The sequence below is a fragment of the Halichoerus grypus genome, chromosome 11 (assembly GCF_964656455.1).
Source record: "Halichoerus grypus chromosome 11, mHalGry1.hap1.1, whole genome shotgun sequence".
NCBI lineage: Eukaryota > Metazoa > Chordata > Mammalia > Carnivora > Phocidae > Halichoerus > Halichoerus grypus.
In genome coordinates, this window is record NC_135722.1 from 23,808,106 (window position 1) to 23,828,501 (window position 20,396).

The 20,396-nt window shown below is 49.6% G+C and overlaps 1 protein-coding gene across 5 annotated transcripts in view; it reads right to left on the reverse strand.

The window, feature by feature from the left end:
• Window positions 1-20,396, reverse strand: part of LDLRAD3 (low density lipoprotein receptor class A domain containing 3) — a 222,634-nt gene that overhangs the window by 133,535 nt on the left and 68,703 nt on the right. The window lies entirely within an intron of this gene.

The following is a 20,396-nucleotide window of genomic DNA, read 5'->3' on the forward strand; positions in this document are numbered from 1 at the left end:
GGGGTGAGGGGACGAAGCAGCTTCGGCAGTCAGACTGCTTCCACTCCAGTTCCAGCTCGGGCCCATCTAGCAACACGATCTCCAGCAAGTTACATAATTTGGGTGCCTCAGTTTCCCCAACTGTAACATGAAGGTGGTGATCATAGTAGCCAACTCATAAAGCGACTGTGGGCAATAAATGAAAGTCATTTAGAGCACTTCTTAGCTCCACCGCATAAATGTAAGCTATTACTATCACCCCTGCTCCCCCCACACTCCACGGTAACTCATGATGTCCGGCACTGTTCTCGGCAGGCATGGACACAGCCCTGCACCAGGCGGGGCGGGAAGGGGGTGGGTCTCGCCCTCGTGGAGCTCTCACAAACACAGAAACAAAATCAGACAGTGCCAAGTGTTCCATGGAGATGTAAGAAGATGTGATAGTGGGTGCATACTTGCTTTGGATAATCAGGAAGGGAATTTCAAAGGCAGAAGCAGTTCCAGTGAGATCTAAATGACACGAAGCAGTCAGCCATGCAGGGATGAGAGGGGAGAGCAGCCTGGGCAGAGAGCCCATCACAAAAACACACCGACGACCATGACCGGCAAGACCCTCGAATAGGAAGGACAGACACCAGGTGGGGCTCGAGCTGAGTGCCCAGGGGGCGAGGAGGGGAAAGCAGAAACCAGGTCTGGGAGGGCTTCCCCAGCCCAGCGAAGAAGTGAAAGCGATGGGGGAAACATTACAGGGGAGTGATTTTATTTACTTTTCTAAAAAGATCACTCAGCTGCCCTTTGGAGTACGTTGAGGCAAATGAAGCAAGAAGCCATTCCAGGAGGTGACAACAGTGCCTGGAGCTGTGTGGGAGTGCGGAAGATGGACAGCAGTGAAGGGACTCAGAAGCTTCTAGACCACTGGGGCTGGAGCAGTCCTTGGGCGGGGGGGGGGGGGGGGGGGGCGGGGGGGGGCGCTGTCCCTTACACAGTAGGATGTTCCGCGACATCCCTGGCTTCCACCACTAGAGGCCAGCAGTGTCCCCAGTTGTGACAACCAACAATGTCTCCAGCCAGACACCGCCAAATAACCCAGGGGAGCCAAAACCACCCTGCTTGAGAACCGTTGCTTTAGAGCTAGAGCTGACCCGGCTTGCAAACAGATGAGATCAGAGAGGGGGCGGTTAGCAAGAGGGAGGCCTCAAGGATGATTCCTACGTGTTCGTCCATAACAAGGTAAGATCATCTCAAACCAGTGCTTGCCTTGTCTGCCACTGGGCCCATTGTTGATTTTCACAGTCACACAGTCATTCATTCAAACAGCCCACTGAGTCAGCCATACCCAATGCCAGGGAGGCCAAAGGACTTAAGGAGCTTACAGTCTAAGGGGGACACAGACATATAAGTGAGTCAAGTCGGTACAGGACACATGCATTAGAAGAACCCATGAGACGGAGGAAAGCACAAAGGAGAACATGGCCCTTTACTCCTGGGGGAGGCAGGGGAGGCACCATGGAGGCTGAAGGCTGTGCTGGAGGACAGAGTCCTAGAGGGAAACAGCATGTGCAAAGGCGGGGGTGGGGGAATGAGCCTGGGTGGCTGGGGACATGTGCGGGGGGGTGGGGGGGAGCTGCAGCCGGGGAGACAGGTAGAGCCAACCCCAAGGCCTCTGTGAGTCACACTCCAGAGTCCCCCTTGACTCCATGGGGGACCCAGGAGCCACTGGAAGGCTGCTGTTATTCATATTCCTCACAGCAAGGATTAAAAAAACCCTCCAAAGCAGGTATCTAGTGAGTGCTCACAGTATACCAACCCCAGTGCAGGGCACTCACTCTACATAGATAAGGCGCCTCATCCCCTCCTCCACAGGAGAAAGTGGCAGCCCAGGGAAGTTCAACGACTCAGTCAAGACTTCTCGGCTGACAAGGGGCGGGGCCAGGTTCCCAGGCTGGCTGGCTCCAGAGTCCTCTACCTCCTGTTTTAAGCAAGGGACTAGCAACATGATCTGATACGTGGTTCAGGAAGATCATTCAGGAAATACATATTTGGGCCTCACTAGTTCATGGAAGTGGAAGAGGTCTCCAAGGTGAAGGGAGAAGGAAATATTGGATGGGAAGGAAGGAATTTACTCCTGGTGAATGATGATGCAGGAAACAGCCCGAGAAGGGCTCCCCACCAGGGAGAGGGCAGCTCGGAGACACTGGATGGAACCCCAGCAAGCAAACGATGGAAGTGAAGGACGTGGTCCATGGTGTCTGACACGGCTGGGGGGCCAGGTAAGGTCAGATCTCAGCGCTGGATCTGACAATCAGGGGTTTCCTGTCATCTTCTCCTGAGCAAATTCATTACTGTAGCGCATGCGAAAGCCAGATGGCAGAGGGCCAAGTACAAAGTAGGCACAGAGCAGGGGCCTGAAGGACTCTGGTCTGAGGGAGAGTTTGGGGCCAAGACAAGGAGGTGAGCTCCCAAACCCAAGGATAGGTCAGACTCTCCTGGGGAAACAGGACGCACGCAGAGTGGCCTAGCCCCAGTCCAGGCCTGTCGTCTTTGCCAAGATGGCCTGAATCCACAGACGACTCTGACAACCACAGAGGCTTAGGAGCCACTGAGTGGGTAAGTGTCTCTCATAGTGCGGTCCCAGACACACCTTCAGCTCCAGGGTCCCATCCTCAAGCTGGTGATTGGGATTCCCCAGGAAGGTCCTGGGAAACCGCTTACTGAGGCCTCTGGATCATTCCGATGCAGCCTGGAAACCATGGCCTCTAGACCCTCTCTGCTCCCAGTGTAGACCAGCCGCATTGACAACCCTTGGTGGCGGGGGGAGGTTGTTAGAAATTCAGACAATCAGCCTTCCACCACACCCACTCCATCAGAATCCGTAGTTGACCAAGACCCCCATGCCTTTTCGATATATAGATATCGTTTGAGAAGTTCTAGACTCGAATGGAAGGAGGGTCCTGGGGGAGAGGGGAGAGGTACCAGGCACCCTCCTGCCAGACCTAGTTAGTGCAGACTGCCCTGAGATCTGCCTGCGGCTGATTTTTACAAAGACAGCAAAGAATCGCTGAAAAGAACCTCCATCCAGGTTCTGATGCTTCAGGCCCCTGCCGCACCCTCCGGGCAGAGGAGCAATCAGGCATAACTGCAGACACTTCACATGCAATCCTTTCCTGCATGGGAATGGGATAAGCAGGGCATTCAATATGCCCTCCTGTTACAAGGGAGGCCGGAAGCTGCATCGAAAGCCTGGAAACCTCTCGGCACACACCCGCCATGGCACACACTTACCTGCAGGGGGCAGCAGAGCAGACAGGTCAATCTGCTCACTCAAGCCTGACAGTCGGCCGTCCTAATGTGACTCCACCACCCAAAGCCTCAGCCAATGACTTAACTTCTCCAAGCCTCAATTCCTCATCTGTAAAATGCGGATACTGGTAGGACTTAACCCCTGGGGCGGTTGTGAGGACTGAATGAGATCAGCCACACAGAGACTGGGTATAGTGCCTGGTCCACAGTTCCGAGTTTTATAGTCTGACCCCAGAGCCCCTACAGTAACATGCTCACTTAGGTTCACCACCATTCTGCATAAGCCTCAACAAACCTAAACCCATTTGTTCAGGTGCCTGAAAACCGTTCTGCATTTTCACAAAGGGAAGGACATTCGATTTTAAATCACAGGCAGCTGTAGTTGTTAACGGGGCTGGAGAAGGTCAAAAGTCACTTGACAGATGAGAAAACTAAGGCCCAGAAAAGCCAGAGTGCATCCCCACGGCAACAGTTCTCTGCCCCAAAGCATGCTAACCCCAGGAAGACCGGGGGCTCGAGTCCCTGACAGGGCTCTGGCTTCTCCTCTGAGCGCAGGCACTGGGGCTGTGGGCTGAAGGTGCTGTGAGCCACCCCCCACCCCGGGGTTGGGCCAAGCACAGTGAGTGTCCCTGTAAGCCCGGAATTAAATGGAGAAGCCGCCGAGGCTGCCGGGTGCCCTGTGTTCCTGAGCACGAAAGCCCCTCATTAGCCCCTGCCTCTCATCTTTAAATCCAAGCAAAATATCAGGATACCATGACTGAGCTGGTAATAATAGGTGTCTACGCAAAGGCTTAGAGAGAGACAGAGAGAAAGACAAGGCTCTCCCAGAGGTCACACCCCTTGAGACCCAAAGGAAAAGGAGAGAGCCTGGAGGAATATTTACCCTCAGAAGAATGATTAATTAACAAGGAGGAATTAGGATGGAGGAAGCTGAAAAGGAGGACAGGAGGTTAGGCTGTTAAAGCAAATCAGGCAGGTGACCCCTTTAGAAGTCCTGAGGGAGAAGTTGTGTGTGTGTGTGTGTGTGTGTGTGTGTGTGCACGCGCGCGCGCATGTGTGTGTGTCTGTGTGTATTATAGGTGGAAGGAATCCTATTCCTGCTTAGCAATCCCATCTGGCTCCCCAGTAAAAGAAAACCAGCTCTGAGAGAGCAGTAGTACAAGAGGGATACAAGAAGGAAAGCACAGATTTGCTCCAATAAGTTCTTGTAAACAGTCATTGTTCTTTCATTGGTTCATCCAACACATGTGTAGTACTGAGCATCTTCCATGTGCCAGCAGTAGACACTGTTTGGTGTGGGGATAACAGCGAACAAGATGTATGCAGGGCCTTTCCTGGTTGTCCTGAAGCTTCTAATATTACCTAGAAGATGGTACCTACCACTCTTGACTGCACCTGCTGGTTTAAAAGTCAAAGGCAGAGAAGGGTTATGGGAGCAGGAACAAGGCAGGGTATGTACCTAGAATGAAGAGGAAGGTCAGGAAGGCTTCTGGGCAGGGATTTGGTTATAGAATGAGAGGTTCTGTCTATCTATCCATCCATCCATCCATCCAGCAATTCATCCACTGATCCATCCATCAACCCATCTATCCATCAGTCTATCCATCAATCCATCCAACTATCCATCTATCCATCCAACCACCCATCCATCCATCCATCCATCCATCCATCCATCCAGTTACCCACCCATTCATCCATCCATCCATCCATCCATCCTTCCTTCCTTCCTTTCCTTCCTTCCATCCATCCATCCATCCATCCTTCCTTCCATCCATCCATCCATCCATCCATCCTTCCATCCATCCATCCATCTTCACCCTTCATAAGCAGCAGCCTCTGTTAATTTTTTTTTTTACAGTTCTGTACTCCCATCAGCAGGGAAGTCAAAGAACTGGGTGATGTCAATCCTATAAAATAACCATAGCTCTGGGAAGATGCCAGAGAAGTAGGTTTCTACATAGAAGAAAAAAGGAGAGCTCAATAAAGTAAAATCACACGCCCTACGTTCCATGCAGAGTCAAGAACAAAAAAAAAGCCTGCACCCCCTGCTCTGCTCAGCTGTGGCATACCAGCCTACCCTAAAATTCACTCAGAGAGGCACTGTTTTGTTTCCTCCATTATTTGTTTTGTTTTGATTGTACTCATGTCCTCTGCAGTCACGCACAGGCTAAATATGATACCACTCCTATGTAATTTTCCCAAAGGCCAGTCTCACATAGAAGACTTTAAGGAGGACTGCTGATCAGTGGGAGCAAAAGCCTGGCAGAATTAGCAAATTAAGTGATGAAACAAATCTGCCTTTGTCCTCCCACTGTCTGGAATGAAAAACAAAGTATTTCTGAAATGCAGAACACGGGGGGAAACTGGCTCCGGAACGAGAATGCTAAGGAGGAACACAGGGGAAGTGTGTTTCACATACGTATTGTATTCACAGTCGTTCACACTTGCCAAGATGTGGTTTGTATCAGAGCATGGTTATACAATCCATGGTTCGTGTTTCTTCTAAAATACACCCTGCAGTACAAAGGGAAGAGTGAGACGTGAGGGATGCTCTAGGAACCATGTCCGTGGCCTTGTCTGTGAGGATGGCTGACTGCTAATATTAGGGAGACTGCTTTAAAAAGGGACCCCACAACTTCTTGGATGAGCTCATACAACGTTTCCAGGCAGCCCCTGTCATAACACGAAGGGGCCTGGCTCCTAACGGTTCATGGCTCATTGGCAGGGTCAACGGCACTGAAGGGACGTTGCCCAGAATGGCATTGTCCAGAAACTGTCTGCAACCAAGAACAGGTCTCTCCTGGGGTAAGAAAGACAATCCCAAGCAGACATTCACCAGTCACTTCTGATTATTAGAGCAGTCAGGTCCCTGACACCCACCATTCACTGTATGAAAGTACCCTCTGCTTATATCCTCATATTCATCACCCAGTCACACAGGCAGCAATTAATGAAGTTAGAACTTGAAATCGCCCAAAGCCTGAGCGGGTCTAAAAACAGGGAACTCGTTAGTAATGAAGGCACCCCGATGCTATCATTAAAGAGTCCCAAAAAGCAGATGTGGGCTCATCGTGCAAAACAAATTTCCGAGGACTCTCATCTACGGTAGTTGGAAGTAAGCTCTGTCCTGGAAAAGGACAATCACGATGCTGTCTTCGGAACTGCAGGTGCCAAGAAGGGAGCCAAGAGGGAACGGGGGCTTGTTAGGGAACCGGTCCAGTGGGATTCAACTGATTTTGTCTGTTTACCGCAGAACCCTCCATGGAAAAAAAATCTTATGCAAACCCACCAGGTATTAAAAGAGAAAACTGTAGCTGTTTTGCTCTCACAGAGACGAGCCTAAGTCAAGTCCAAAGCCCCCTTTGCACTGCTGTCCTCCTTCCTCCCACTGCGGCACTAACCCTTAGCACTCCAAGAAGCAAAGTCCCAAACACTGACAGGCATCTCACCCCTCGCTGTAGAGATGAAAAGTCAGGCCCCAAACCAAACAGCTGGATCCTTGCAAACTCCTACTGGCCTTTATAGCAGATAGTCTAGACCCTTCGCACATTAATTCCTACAATCTAAGCAGCCTGACTCTTTGCATTTCTTTTTCAATCGTCCTACAGCTACCTGATGCATGGACACAAAGATGATGGTGTGATTATTAATAACAGTAACTAATTCTTCTCAAGAGTTAAGTGTTAAGCATTGTCTAAACACACAGATGTCAAATCTGTGAGGTATTTGATTATTCCCTCTATTTGATTATTCCCTGTTTTATACATGAGGAAACTGAGGCACAGAGCGATTAAATAACCTGCCCAGGATGCAGAGGAACCAGGACAAACCCAGGCAGGCTCGTGCCCCCTGAAGCACTCCACACACTGCCTCCCATGCAAAAATAATAAGATGTTAGAAAAGAAGAGTAGTCCATTACCCCACCTCCCCGAGACACCCACTGTTAATGGTGATTTAATCTTGTTGGCGTTCCTTGTTGAGATTTACAAAGGCCGGGCACCTCTTGCTGAGAATCTCATTTCTGGCTGAGATGAGGGCATTGCCTTTCGTGGGCAGTGCAGGGATGGTACCTGAGATCCGTCCGCTCTCCTCAGGAGACAGCACGCAGGAAAGCACCTTAAAGCAAACAGTCACTAACCCTTCGCACACGGCCATCACATCGCGCGGCGCTCTGGGGTCAGAAGGTTTTGCTCTGGAGGCCAACACACTAGCTGGGATGCTTCTCACCTGCCTGGGCTTCTTAGAAGGGATGCTTGGCTGGGTATCCTTCCTTCCCTGATATCTTAAGAGGCTGACAAGACAAGCTTTGTCCTAACCTCCTCCTTCATCGAGATTCATACCCTAGGGCAGTGAGCACAAGACTCCCGTGGGCTGCTGGTGAAGATGCAGATTCCTGGGCCCCCCGCCTGGAGATTCTGTTTGGAATCACCCCCAAATCTACGTGAACAGATGATGAATCAGGTGACCCACCAAGCCCACTTTAGGAAATGCTGGTTGGGACTGTCCCTAGAGCCCAAGAGCCCCGGGGGGTGACAGCCAAGAGCTTCATTCAGTTGCTGTTCACGAGAAAACTCAAGGAAACTTAGTTGTTTAGGTTTGGGTTTTTTTTATTTTTTGGTTTTGTCAAATTTAGGTGGAGGAGCTTCCGCCTGAGCCATCGAGAGAACACTATGACACTCTTACTCATTCAGGAAAGGTATTAGTCATGTCACTGTGGTAAGTCTGGTGACTGTCAGACAACAGCGGGCCAGCATTTACGACTGTGTGACCATGCCTTTTGCACAGGACAATTTCGAGCACAGGACAATGACAAGAACTGCATTTGTTCAATGTTTACCGCGTGACAGGTATTGTTCTAAGAGCTTTCCGGAGAGCCATTTAATCTGCATAACCCAATGAAACGTCACTATTCCTATCCCATTTCACAGACGTGGCACAGGAAGCACAGAGAGGTGCAGCAACTTGCCCGGGGCTGCACAGCTGGGAGGCGGTAGAGCAGGACTTGGGCCAAAGCCAGACCTCCCATGAGCGGCTCTTAGACACTGACCAGGCAAGACAGGTGTGCTAAGACAGGACCATCCCTGAGGGACCCAGGACTCCTCCAACTAGGATATCCCATGGGCCTGGCAGAACCACTCGTGGACCCACACAGCAGTCTGAGGTTCTTCCTCCCCTCCTCTTCCTCCTCCTTCCTTCTCTCCTTGTTCAGGTGCTAAACCATCATGGCTCTCCCTGTCTTCTCCTGCTCCTGCCCCCAGGAAATCTCCAGGGTGCCTAATCCCATCCTGGGGTCTGTGTCTCAGCAGACCTACGTAATACAGCCTGAGTCATAACTGCTACTCCACAGCCTGTCCCCAAGGTCAGGGTGGCCAGACAGGCTCTTCCCCAAGCTACCATTAGAACCATATTCCAGCATGCTGTGAAAAAGCTAACTGAGGAGTGGAGGAAGGGGGGGCGGGGGGCAGGGGCTCACCTCCATTTCCATCTCAGGAGCAGCTCAGAGGTGGTGGCAGCATGGGAAGGGAGTGGGCACGCAAGGGTGTTCGGCCTTGAGTCAAAGCACCAGGCACGGTCACTGCTGTACCCCAGAAACACACCCCCACTGTGGGCAGCACGTGACACAGTCTCCCTTGCCCCTTCCCGGCATCAGACTGGCCAGTACCCTCCATCTCAGGGAGCTGGAAACAGCCTTGGTTTGGCTTTTAACGTGAGACAGCAAGTGGCCAAGGCCCACCACGTTCTGCATCAGGACCATCTGCTCCCTGTCAGGCGACAGAGCCTCCCCCGGCTTCCCGCCGGCTGCCCCGCCTGCTGCCCGGGCTCTGGGAGCATGGTGAGTATCTGGGAGAGCGTCAAGGGGCAGGCTGTGCCAGGAGCTCAACAGAAAATGGCCCAGTGACAGGCAGCACAGTGATGGTGATGGGCTCGAGCAAGCTCCTGCCACGGCTTCCCCACTCATTGGCCGAAATGTTCAAAATGGCCAAGAGAGAAAAATACATCACGCTGGGTGACCACCCCAAATCACTGTGTAAGCGGGCCACCCTCCCTGAGCATTTTCTCTTAGCACAGGAGGCCGGTAAACATCACCAGCTTATTGCCAGATCCCAAAAGAACTCGAGAAGCCAACAACACTTCCACCCAACAAGAGTCAACAAGGAGCCAAGATGGTTTTGGGTCCCTGCATATTTAAATCCCATTGAGAATCGGAGACACCGATTACCTACCTGCCTCCACACCCTCATCCCCACCCCCCCAAAATGAAGGGCACTGATGATAGAAATAAGCAACTCAGGTACATGCAAGCCACTCGTTTCCAAGGGACTCAGAGAAGATATTCTAATTTGGAATGAACCCAATGCTTTTCCAGGCAGTAGAACATGAAATACCCACAAAGAACTGATCTCAGTCCCTTCCCTTCATCCACCGATGCTAGAAAACCTGTTACCCCTAAGTCATTCCCTACATTTTATGGGACTCCTTTTGCAGGAACCGGGGCAGAGGACATGATATTAACAATGTGAAAAGCCAAAAGTTCCTGAAATGCTTTTTTCAGAGGAGTATACAGTCAGCTTTTGACCTCAAATCCACCCCCCACCCCCCACATCTTCTCCCACTTTAAACCATCAAAGACTATTCAAGTGTTACAAGCAAACGAATCTCTCTGGTCACGTGTCTGCATTACATGAATGCACCACATCCTCTTCTTTTAATTATTACTTTCTCATCTGTCTCTGAATTTTTTAAAAAGCCATCAGGCAACTGCAAACTAGCTGTGTCGCAGATGAAAGCACAAGTCTGCATAAAAAAAATAAAATAAAAATAAAGACTGCACGGTCACAGCCTAACTTGGATCAGCAAAATTTGTCTCGATGTGCCAGGAAAGAAAAAAAAAAAATTTTTTTTTTTTTTGACATCCTGTGATTTTGCAGCCATTTAAATTTTATTAGCCATTATGGAGCCTGTTACCACTGACAACATGGTGCGGCTACAGCCAAGTCCTAGCACCAAGAGCGTGTCTGAACGACAGGGACCCAGGCGACCTGGCCACACTCATTCTAGCGTGAGGGAAGAACTCGAATACCCCCAGCTCCGAGCCACTTCCTTAAGGTTCTCCCCTTGCGGGCAGGGAAAAGACAGCACGCGGTGCCGGTAACAACAGAGTTCTCTGCACAAGGTGGGGAGGGCTGGCAAGACGGAGTGAGGCTGGTATTTGTGCAAGAGCTGATTTAAAAGATGACTTCAAGATGACTCCATGCCACCAACTTCTCAAATGGTGACAGTATGGGCATGGGGATCGGCAGTTCCTGAGAAAGTGGTGGCAATTCCCCAACAGCAACTGGCGTCACCGGCGAGGAACAGCGGAAACCAGAAGGGATCTGACAGGGTTTCTGGTAGATGCCACGTGAGTCTCTCTGTCAGCACCAGATCGGACTGGAATGACCCCAGCAGGGAGGTGGGAGGGGAGCCATGACTAACGAGACAAAAGTTTGTAAGAGCTGGGGGTATTGGTGACTTCAGAAATGAAAGAGCAGCTCTCCTCCAGGAAAAGACCAAATTGGACAAATTCCTCTCCGTTTTTCTCTAGGTTCTAGAGTACCTTACACCTCAACCTCTCCCCCAACCAGAGTCTGGGGTCTCCTGTCCCAGTTCCAAGGGAGGGGGCATCAGGACCCTGGTAGAGAGTCTGATCCTTCTCACCCTCTGGGGGGTCGATGGGGGCTCGAGAGCACTGTAGTTGGCATAGGGGATCCCCCATCCTGGGCTGCCCCACAGCACACCCCTCAAAACAAACATCATGGGGTCCCTGGGTTCCGTCTTCTGAAAATGGTTCAGGGAAGGGCAGATGTTCATTTTGACAAATGTGCTGCTGACCTCAACATTCACAGTACTTCTGAAGTAGAACTGTCCACCTTCCTCAGCTTAGACAACCTGCCGGAACGCAGAATCTACAGAGCACCTTCCAGGCCATGTTTGATGACTGCAGGAGTCCCAGAGAAGCCTGGATCAAAAATTCTCTGGCCACCCTGGAGACTCTCCCTTTCAGGGAATCACGTACAGCGGGGGAAGGCAGAAGATGGCAGAGCGGGTCTTATTAATTACCTGCTATGCACCAGACGTCAGCTCCTGCACGTCGGATTTTCCCACACCCCATTTCAGACCTGTTCCCATTTCACAGATGAAGAAACTGAGGCTCCACAAAAGGAAGTGACTAGCCAGGGGCGGAGCTGGGATCTAAACCAGAAATGTGACTCCACACAGCCAATAAGAGTACAGCTAGAATTTACTGAGGGCTTACTATGTCCCAGCAGCTACTTAGAAGGTTTTTAAGATTTTTAAGCTCATTTAATCCGCATAGAAATTCCACGGGATTTAAGGAAACGGAGGCTAAGTACCTCACCCAGGTCCCAAAGCTCACCTGTGACAGAGCCAGGATCCAAGCCAGGCAGCATGATTCCAGAACCAGACCCCTGCCCCCGACTCTGCACCTGCATCCTGTCCTCAAGCACCCTAAGGAAAACGTACACATGGTGCATCTGTTGGTTTGGAAATGTCACGACTTTGGGCTGAGACATCGCATGCTAACAATCAGAGAAAATTCTATTTCACTGAACCCAACACACCATGGATTGCAAGGCATGCCGCTGTTTTACATACAACCAAGAAAGAAAAAACTTGGCCAATTAAAACTAGGACACCGTGTTTTCCTATCCCATCCATTATAAGAGGCGTCTCCACTCCAGAGATGGGAAAACATGAAAAGATGCCTGTCTCAGAACTAAAGAACTACTGGAGGCCTTCACATGAACAAGATGGTGAGACGCAGGACAGATGGAGCTTCTCTGAGCACAGAAAAGTATCCTAACGTGAAATCTGATCTTTCTAGAATACCTGATAATCCGGACTTTTAGGTGCAAGTTCCCAATTTAGAAACACTGGAAGCTCATCTCTGTTTTTAGTGTCCTTGGCCAGGACACAGGAGACCTGACTACAGCCCCGCCTGGCTGGGAGCCCTCCCCGCTTCCTCCAGGTGGGCTGGAAGGCCGAGAGCTCCCAGCAAGGTACAGTAAGAGCCCCTCCCAGCCCCGAGGAGCTTCAAGGCAAAGAACTCCCACAGGCTGCCTACACACCCACTAGCAGTTCTGAGTACTCTTTCATCATGGAAAGGGCCCATAGAGCCTTCGGAGAGAGCATGGCACCTTGACTTTGGACGTCGAGCGACCCATGAGGTGAGAGAATGCCTCTCTGTTGTTGGAGGCCATCCAGTGTGTGCTATTTTGTTATCACAGGCCTAGCAAACGGATATACTCGGAGAGTTTCAGAGCACTCTGTATTTCCCTCCAGGGTGTAAAAAATTGCCAGCATCTTCAAACAGCTACAGGGCCCTTTTAGAAAAGTGAGCAGCAGGTCAAATTCGTGTTAGGTCAAGTAGAGCTCGACAAGCCAGAAAGTCTGTGTGTAGCTGTTGGGTGACCACCTGGGAATTCAGGCTGCGATCCCAACACCTGGACTGAAAGCCTCTCCTCACGTGGGTGCAGGGCACAGGGGGCATGCCCGGGGGAGTGGGCAGGAAGAGGACCAGGAAGACTGTCTCTTGTACAAGTTCTAGGCCGAAAACCTTGCAGGCCGCTGCAGGGCACGGTGCGGGTTTCAGGCCAGTGTAGCGAAGGCGGGGACTGAAGAAGGCTATTCGAGCAATGAAGCAAAATGCCATCATCAAAATCCACTTAGGTGCTTAATTGTGCAGGGCTGCCGCAGAGCTGGGAGCAAGCTGATGTGGCCACTCTACGGGCGGGGGCCAATGGCAGGTCCATTAACCAGAGGTCCCCAACTGCATGCAGGACAGCTCCCTCTAAACGTCCCTCCCTGCAGCCCCGAGAGCCTGCCAGGCTCATCTCGGACCCTCAAATATTTGTTCCTTTCCCTTCTGCACCAGCTGCGGTGTGTGGCTGGCTCCCTGGAGCTCTCAGCTAAAGGGAATTTCAGAAGAGCTCACGACTGTGTGTTCAAGACTCTCTAAAGGGAAAAGAAGATATTGACCCAGTAAAGAAGGTCCTGACCTGGCTTAGGTTCTCCAAGGGAGAGCAGGAAGAGGGGGGGTGGAGGAGAAGGGAACGTGAGGTTCTGGAAGAGGTGGGCCAGGGGCGGGCTGGACCAGTAATGTCCAGCATTGCACGGGCCAGGAATGTCACAACAGCCTTGGATTTCAGCAAGAATGTCATAGTGCTTATTGAGGGAATAATGTCGGTTGGCATTTACTGAATGCTTAACCCGTGCCAGGCACCCAGCTCCAAGCCTCGCATACATTAGCTCGTTTACGACAACAGTGCCCTGTGGTCAGCAGGGCTGATCTTCACCCTAGCTGTACCAGCAAACAGTGCCTATTGTTCAAGGTCAGACCCTTTCTTACTGGCTTATGGCCTGGACACAGCACTATTGTTTTCAATATCACCCCTGGCGTAGGGACCATCACTATCCCCCTTTTACAGATGAGGAAATAGGTACAGTCAGGTAAGATGGTGCCCAGGGCCTCAGAGGTCATAAATGGAGGCTGGCCCAAGGCCCCTGTTCCCAACTACGGGATTTATGGTCTCACATTCGAGATGAAACCCGTTCAGTGAAGTGGGGGGCACGCCCGGAATTACCTAAGATGTTTTAAAACAAGTATGTGAACAAACAAAAAGACGGAGTTCAAAAAGAGGTGTCGTAAACACACACAGGTCGTGGATTCCTCCCACACAGGGAATGCCACGAAGGAGAGCGAGCTTTCGTTCTCGAGTGTTTAATGGATGGACCGTTAAACCGCAACGATATTCTCTAGACTCTTGTAAGTTCCAGTTTTGTTTTGTGAAGCCCAACGTCTTCAGAAGGCTTTTGAAATTCAGCCCTTAACAACGGCTAGCCAGATCCCAGATCTGGAGGAAAACGGACATCTCACACGGCTCCTGGGCCCGGGGAGGCCCAGCGGCATGGCCAGAGGGGGGTAATAAAGGGCCCACTGCAGCCCAGATGGTTTTAACTGCCCCCGGAAAGTGAGTGTATCAGATTCCCGGGGCTGCCACCACAAAGTACCGTACTCTGAGCAGCTTTAAGGAACAGAAATTTCTTCTCTCACATTTCTGGAAAGAAAACTGCAATCGAGGTATCAGGCCTCCCTCCCTCCGAGACTCTGGGTGGACGTTTTCCTGCCTCTCTTCAGCTTCTGGTGGCAGCCGTCAGAGCCTGACGTTCCTTGGCTCGCAGCTGCATCACCCCGATCCTCTGCCTCTGCCGTCAGCTCGCCCTCTTCCCTCAGATCTTCACACTGTCTTCTTGTAAGGACACCAATCACGCTGGATTAAGGGCCTACCCTACTCCAGGATGAACTCATCTTAACTAATTCATCCTCAAGGATCCCAATTCCAAATAAGGCCCCAATCTGAGGTGCTGGAGCTTAGGAGTTCAACATATCTTTCGGGGGGACAGAATCCATCCTATAACAGTACGCTTCTTACTTTCAAATTATTAAAGAAAAGAGCAGAAGCAGGATGCCTGTGAATGTCACCTGTTACATCAGCACGTAACAACTTTTTAAAAGATTTTATTTATTCATTTGAGAAAGGGTGCAGCAGCACGAGCAGGAGGGGTGGGGATGGGGCGGAGGGAGAGGGACAAGCAGACTCCCCACTGAGCAGGGAGCCCGACACTGACGGGGGGGGGGGTGGCGGGAGGGGGGCTGGGCTGGATCCCAGGATCCTGAGATCACAGCCCAAGCCTAAGTCAGATGCTCAACCGACTGAGCCACCCAGGCACCCCACCACGTAACAATCTTTTAAGAACAAAAGGGAGATGGGTAGATGCCCGGATTGGTTCACTAGAGCTGTGGTAACAAAGTGCCCCAACTTGGTGGCCTCCACAACAGAAATGTATTGTCTCACAGCCCCAAAGTCCAGCAGTCCAAAATCGAAGTGTCAGCAGGTGGTTGGTCCCTTCTGAGGGCTGTGAGCAACCACTCTCCTTGGCGTTAAATGGCCATCTTCTCTCTATGTCTTCACGGAGTCTTTCCTCTTCTGTATCTCGGCATCCAAATCTCCCCTTTCTATAAGGATACAAATTTCCACTTCCCGGTTTCTAGGGAATTCTGCATGTGAGCCAAGTACTGGTGCCTTGGTGGAACAGCTGAATCACTGCTGACATTTGATACAGATAATAACTCAGACTCCAGTTTCGTCCCCTCATCTCTGCCTGCCCATTAGCACCAAGCTTACAAGAAAAACATTACATGTGGCGCCACCTAGAGGCAGAAGATGAGAAAGACGATAAAAAGGAAAGAGAGTTTCTGTCCCCCCCCACCCTATTTTCCTCCCCCTTTATATTTCTTGGGTGTCCCTTATTCCAAACTTGTCCTCCGAAGCCTCTCATGGATTTCTGCCATCACACCAGAGCAATGAAAAGTCGTGCTCAAGAAATGGCTGTAAACAGTAAAAGCAAGTAAAATTCAAGTTCCATTTTCGTACTTTTCTGTCTCTGGACTTGGCAATCCATTAAAATCTTATCATTTGACAAGATCCTTGAATTCATCCCCATCTCCTCTCCACCTCCACCTACACGTGCACCCGTGCATGCGCACGCACACTCAGCCTGAGACGTGAAAGTCCGTACATGCTTGATCGAAGACATCGATCAATTTCCTTTTTCAAAGAAGAGCACTTCGTGACACAGAACTCAAAACTCCAAGACCTCTCCCCCATGTGGTCAGGACACAGAGAGATGGCAGCTAAAATCTGACACCAAGCTGGAAGGAGATCTTAAGGCTCGTGACTCCAGGTCACATGTAAGTTCCAGAAATTTGGACTGCTGCTTTATTATTACAGTGTGTAGCAGTAATTACACTACAGTCTCTTCTTGCAAAGACTCACATCACTAATGGCCATTTCAGAAATCATCTGCAGAGAAGTACATCATCAACGTTTCTCGGTTTTTTCCAAAAGCAGGTTAGTAGTGATAACATACAAAGGAATCCAATTTGGCACGATAACAGAGACCCAGGTAGAGAAAGCCTGTGGTCTCCGGTGGAGGAAGCTGATGGGCACTTATTCTCTGGGACAACAGGCCAGTTCTAGTAATCTCTCTGTGGCTCAGGTCCCTCATCTGGAAATAACAACAGTCCTTTCTTCATAAGGCTTGTGACAATCAAATGAGTTAATATAGCGCAAAGTGCCTGGGACAGGGCAACCCAGAGGAAACTCTCAAAGTATCTCTGCTGTCGTGTGTCTTCCACGTTTTTCTAAAATATCTCTATTCCTTTTACTACCAAAAAAAAAAAAAAAGTTATTTGAATAAAATGATCATTGAGGGCATTTTATCAACCAAAAGCAGAAATTCACTCAAACTATCCCAAAATGAGCGTCTTCTCTCAAAACCCTAAGGCAGAGGTTCTCCAGATTCACAAGGTGGAAAATTTAATGACTCAACCCGGGTGGAAATTTTATTCTAGTCCATTAATAGATATTTCACAAAGTCAGAAACATGACTAGTAAACAGGCTATGGGAAAACACTCAATTTCTTTAGATAATTTTTAAAAAAATAAAAATGAAAATATATAACTTTTCTACTAAATTGGCCAGAAAAAATATTTTTTAGAGATATTACCCAATGCTGCCAAGACTAAAATAAAACCAGAATTCTGACACGTTGCCAGCGAAGGAGCACACGCTGATACAAACCTTTAGCAAAACAAGCGGGCACTGGTTTCAAGAACCAAAAAAGGCTCCTGTCCTTTGACCCAGTAATTTCACTTCTGAGAACCTACCCTAAGAAGATCTCTCAAAACAGGAGGAAAGTCATGTCCACCCTCATGTTCACAACACTGAACACTATTTCTAACAGTGGAAAGCTGGAAACAACCTAAATGCCAAATCATGAGTCAATAAACTATATGATACCATGTGAATGGACGGTTTTTGTAACCATTAAAACTGATAGAGAAATATGAAAAAATACATTAAAATGTTAAAAGGTCAAAATGTTACCAGGGAAAAAGATCAAAATATAACACTACATATCCACAGTGATTTCAGCTGGGAAAAGCCCTGAATAAAAACTTCCAAGATGCTAACAGTGGTTCTGTTAGAGGTCAGACTTTAGGTGCAATGTTGTTTTTCTCCTCCCCGTTCCCCCAACTTTTACAGTTTGTGGTTTTTATTATGTTTATGATAAAAGAAAAGTTTCTTCCTGTCTTATGAAAATCCTTCTCACCGCCACATATCCCACCACGACAGAGCTCTCCAGGCTCTTCCCTCACCCTTTGGAAAGGGCAAGAATTCTCCTTTTTTAAGTGTACTATCTTCAAAATGCCAAAGTTATTTCACAGGATACTTGACGCAATCACCTCTCCGTAGCGAGGAAATCAGCCACCTTCACTCTCCTCCCCGTAAGTACCACACTGTTCCAAAGAATCGAAGAAAGGACAAAGAGGTGGCATTTGAATTCCACAGCAGCTGCTCTCAAAGGGCCCTCGGAAAGATGGTGCAGTTGGGACCCTGAAGACCTCAGCGGGGCCCAGCCTGGCTCGGGCTGAAGCCACCGTGTATACTGCCCTCCAGGTGTGGATGAGTTCCTTCAGTGACCCCAAACATTTAAACAGCCACCACAGGGCAATGGGTAGGTACACCACACCAACGTGATGGGACAGGAGGCAACCTCACAAAACAACAATCGTGAAGGCTAAATATGGTCATCTGGCAAAGGGCCTCTAATGTGAAGTAGAAAAAAGCGGGTAACTCCATCACACGTCGCCATGACGACACCTGTCTGAAACAGTATGTATGGACTGACCCATGACTGCTAATGTTTACACACTGCTTACAATACCCAGGCGCTGCGCTGTGTGCTCAACGTGCATTTAACCTTCACAACAATGCTTACCAGAGCCCTGTTCGTCTCACTTTGGATAGGAAGACACTGAGGCACCAGGAGGCTAAGGCATTCTCATTCAATCCTCCCCAGGGCGAAGGTCTAGAACGTCCTGGTAACTTCCCTAAGATCATGTAGCGTGTGATCTGGGCAGAGGGGTGGGAGGGAACACGGGGATATGGACAGTCTATCTCCAGTGTTCATACCCTCAACCCCTGGACTGGGAAGAAATATGTAAGAAATTCAAAACGCAAGTAGAATTTGTTTTAGAAAAGGACCTCTTTTCCTTCCCTCTCTTACCTAAACCTTTTAATGTTCTGTTGTTACGATTTAAAGACACAAAGAAAAAAAGAAAGGCAACAGAGGAGAGGTTCTTTAATGCGTGTGTTTGTGTGCACGGTTTTTAAAATTATGTTTTGATTGAAACACTAAATAAATGCCAGTCAAGTCTTTATTATGCCTGGGGGTTACGGGTAGGAAATTAGGAGGAAAAAAAAAAGACCGAGAACAGCCAAGACAAGCCTGTTCCAAATCAAACCCAACAGCGCCAGGCTGCTGCCTGCCCCATCTTTCTTTTTTTCTTTTTTTTTAATATTCTCTTTCCATCACCTTTTCCAGTTTATGCATGAATTCTGAAATCATGGAACTGGACTGACACAAGACACAGAATGTCACAGAGTATCCTAACATCACAAAGCTGCTATTGACAGAGCTGGGAATAAAACTTAAGTCTCAGGTCCAAACCCCGTATGCTTTCATTAAACTGACCCTGTCCCGAATACTCCCGGCTCAGCTACAGAAAATCAGCATTTACTAGAGTTCACAGACACACTGTATTCCAAAAATGCTCATTGCACATCTTCGTGGAGTGTTTAATAATGCTCAAAACTAGACAAATTACAGAGTTCGTGCACACAATCTCATGTGTAACTCAAAATTACAAACGTTACGTTTCTAGCAATTTTGAAGACCTGGACACAGAGAAAGCTGAAACAGACATTAATACTTTTTTTAAAATTCTGCAAAAATAAAAATGCATTATGTATACTGGTCTGTTTGGAAAAAAGTCACATGCAATAAACAAAATGAATATTCCCCCCACACACAAAAATATTCCTAATCCACCCCCTCCCAAACCTTCTCTGAAGAGTGAGGGGCAGGCAAGCAGGGATACCGGACCCCACGACAGACGAAGGGCCAGTCTCTGAGTGGGCAGCCTGCCCAAGGGAGTGCATCATGAGGATGGGCAGGCTGGCTCCAGAGGTGGGCTCCAACCCAGTTTTCCTTCCTGTGCGTCAACAGACTGGGCCTCAAATCCCAGTAACAGCTACATGAAAGTTCAAATTATCATCTCCTCAGCCATTTCCTCAGCTGGCTTCCAGAAAGAGAGCAGATTCGGAGCCAGAACACACAGTTCTCCTGTCAGTGAGGCCCTGTGGCCTGGTGCCTGAAGCCCACGGACGAGCCAAACAAGAACCAGTGTCCAGCTGTGTGGTCCCAAGGCAGTGACCCACAAGGGAACCCTGGGCCCAGCACTCTTCAGGTGTCACTCCCGCCTGCCAGGGTGCCGGGGCCGAGCTCACTCTGCAGCGCCCAACTTTGGAGCAGAAGAGAACTACACTCTACAGGGCAGGGAGCGTGATCATCCAACACGCCAGACGCCCTCACTCCCATCCAGTGCCTCCTTTCTTGTAGATCACCACAGACTCAAATCTCAGGCATATTTCGAGGGCACAGAATAGAAAAGAGGCTGAAGAAGGAGGTGGGTGGGGAGTATTCTTATCCTGGCGAACCCCCAGCTCCTGGTGGTGCCCATTTGAAGGGGATGCCCAGGCCATATTAGCAGAGCAAAGGGCAGGTGGCAGCAAATTACTATCTACTCGCTACCAGCTCCGTGTGGGCTACTTGGCATGATGCTACGCCTTATTTAATCAGAAAGAACATTTCACAGCGTACAAGACGTGAAAGATGGTTACCAGCCCGGGCCTTGGGGTCAGGCAGCCCTGAATTCAAATCCAGATCTGCTCCTTGCTCGTTGGGAGATGCTAAAGCTACATAACCCCCGGGAGTCTCAGAGTCCTCATACATAAAGCAAAAGCAAAAAAGACAGCGCCCCAGGGTGGGGGTTAGTAGAGCCTGGTGAAGGGGTCCTCTGTTGTCCCTGGCAGAGCTACGGGGTGGAGAGGGCTGGGCTGCCGGCCAGAGCCCCAAACCCACCAGCCTG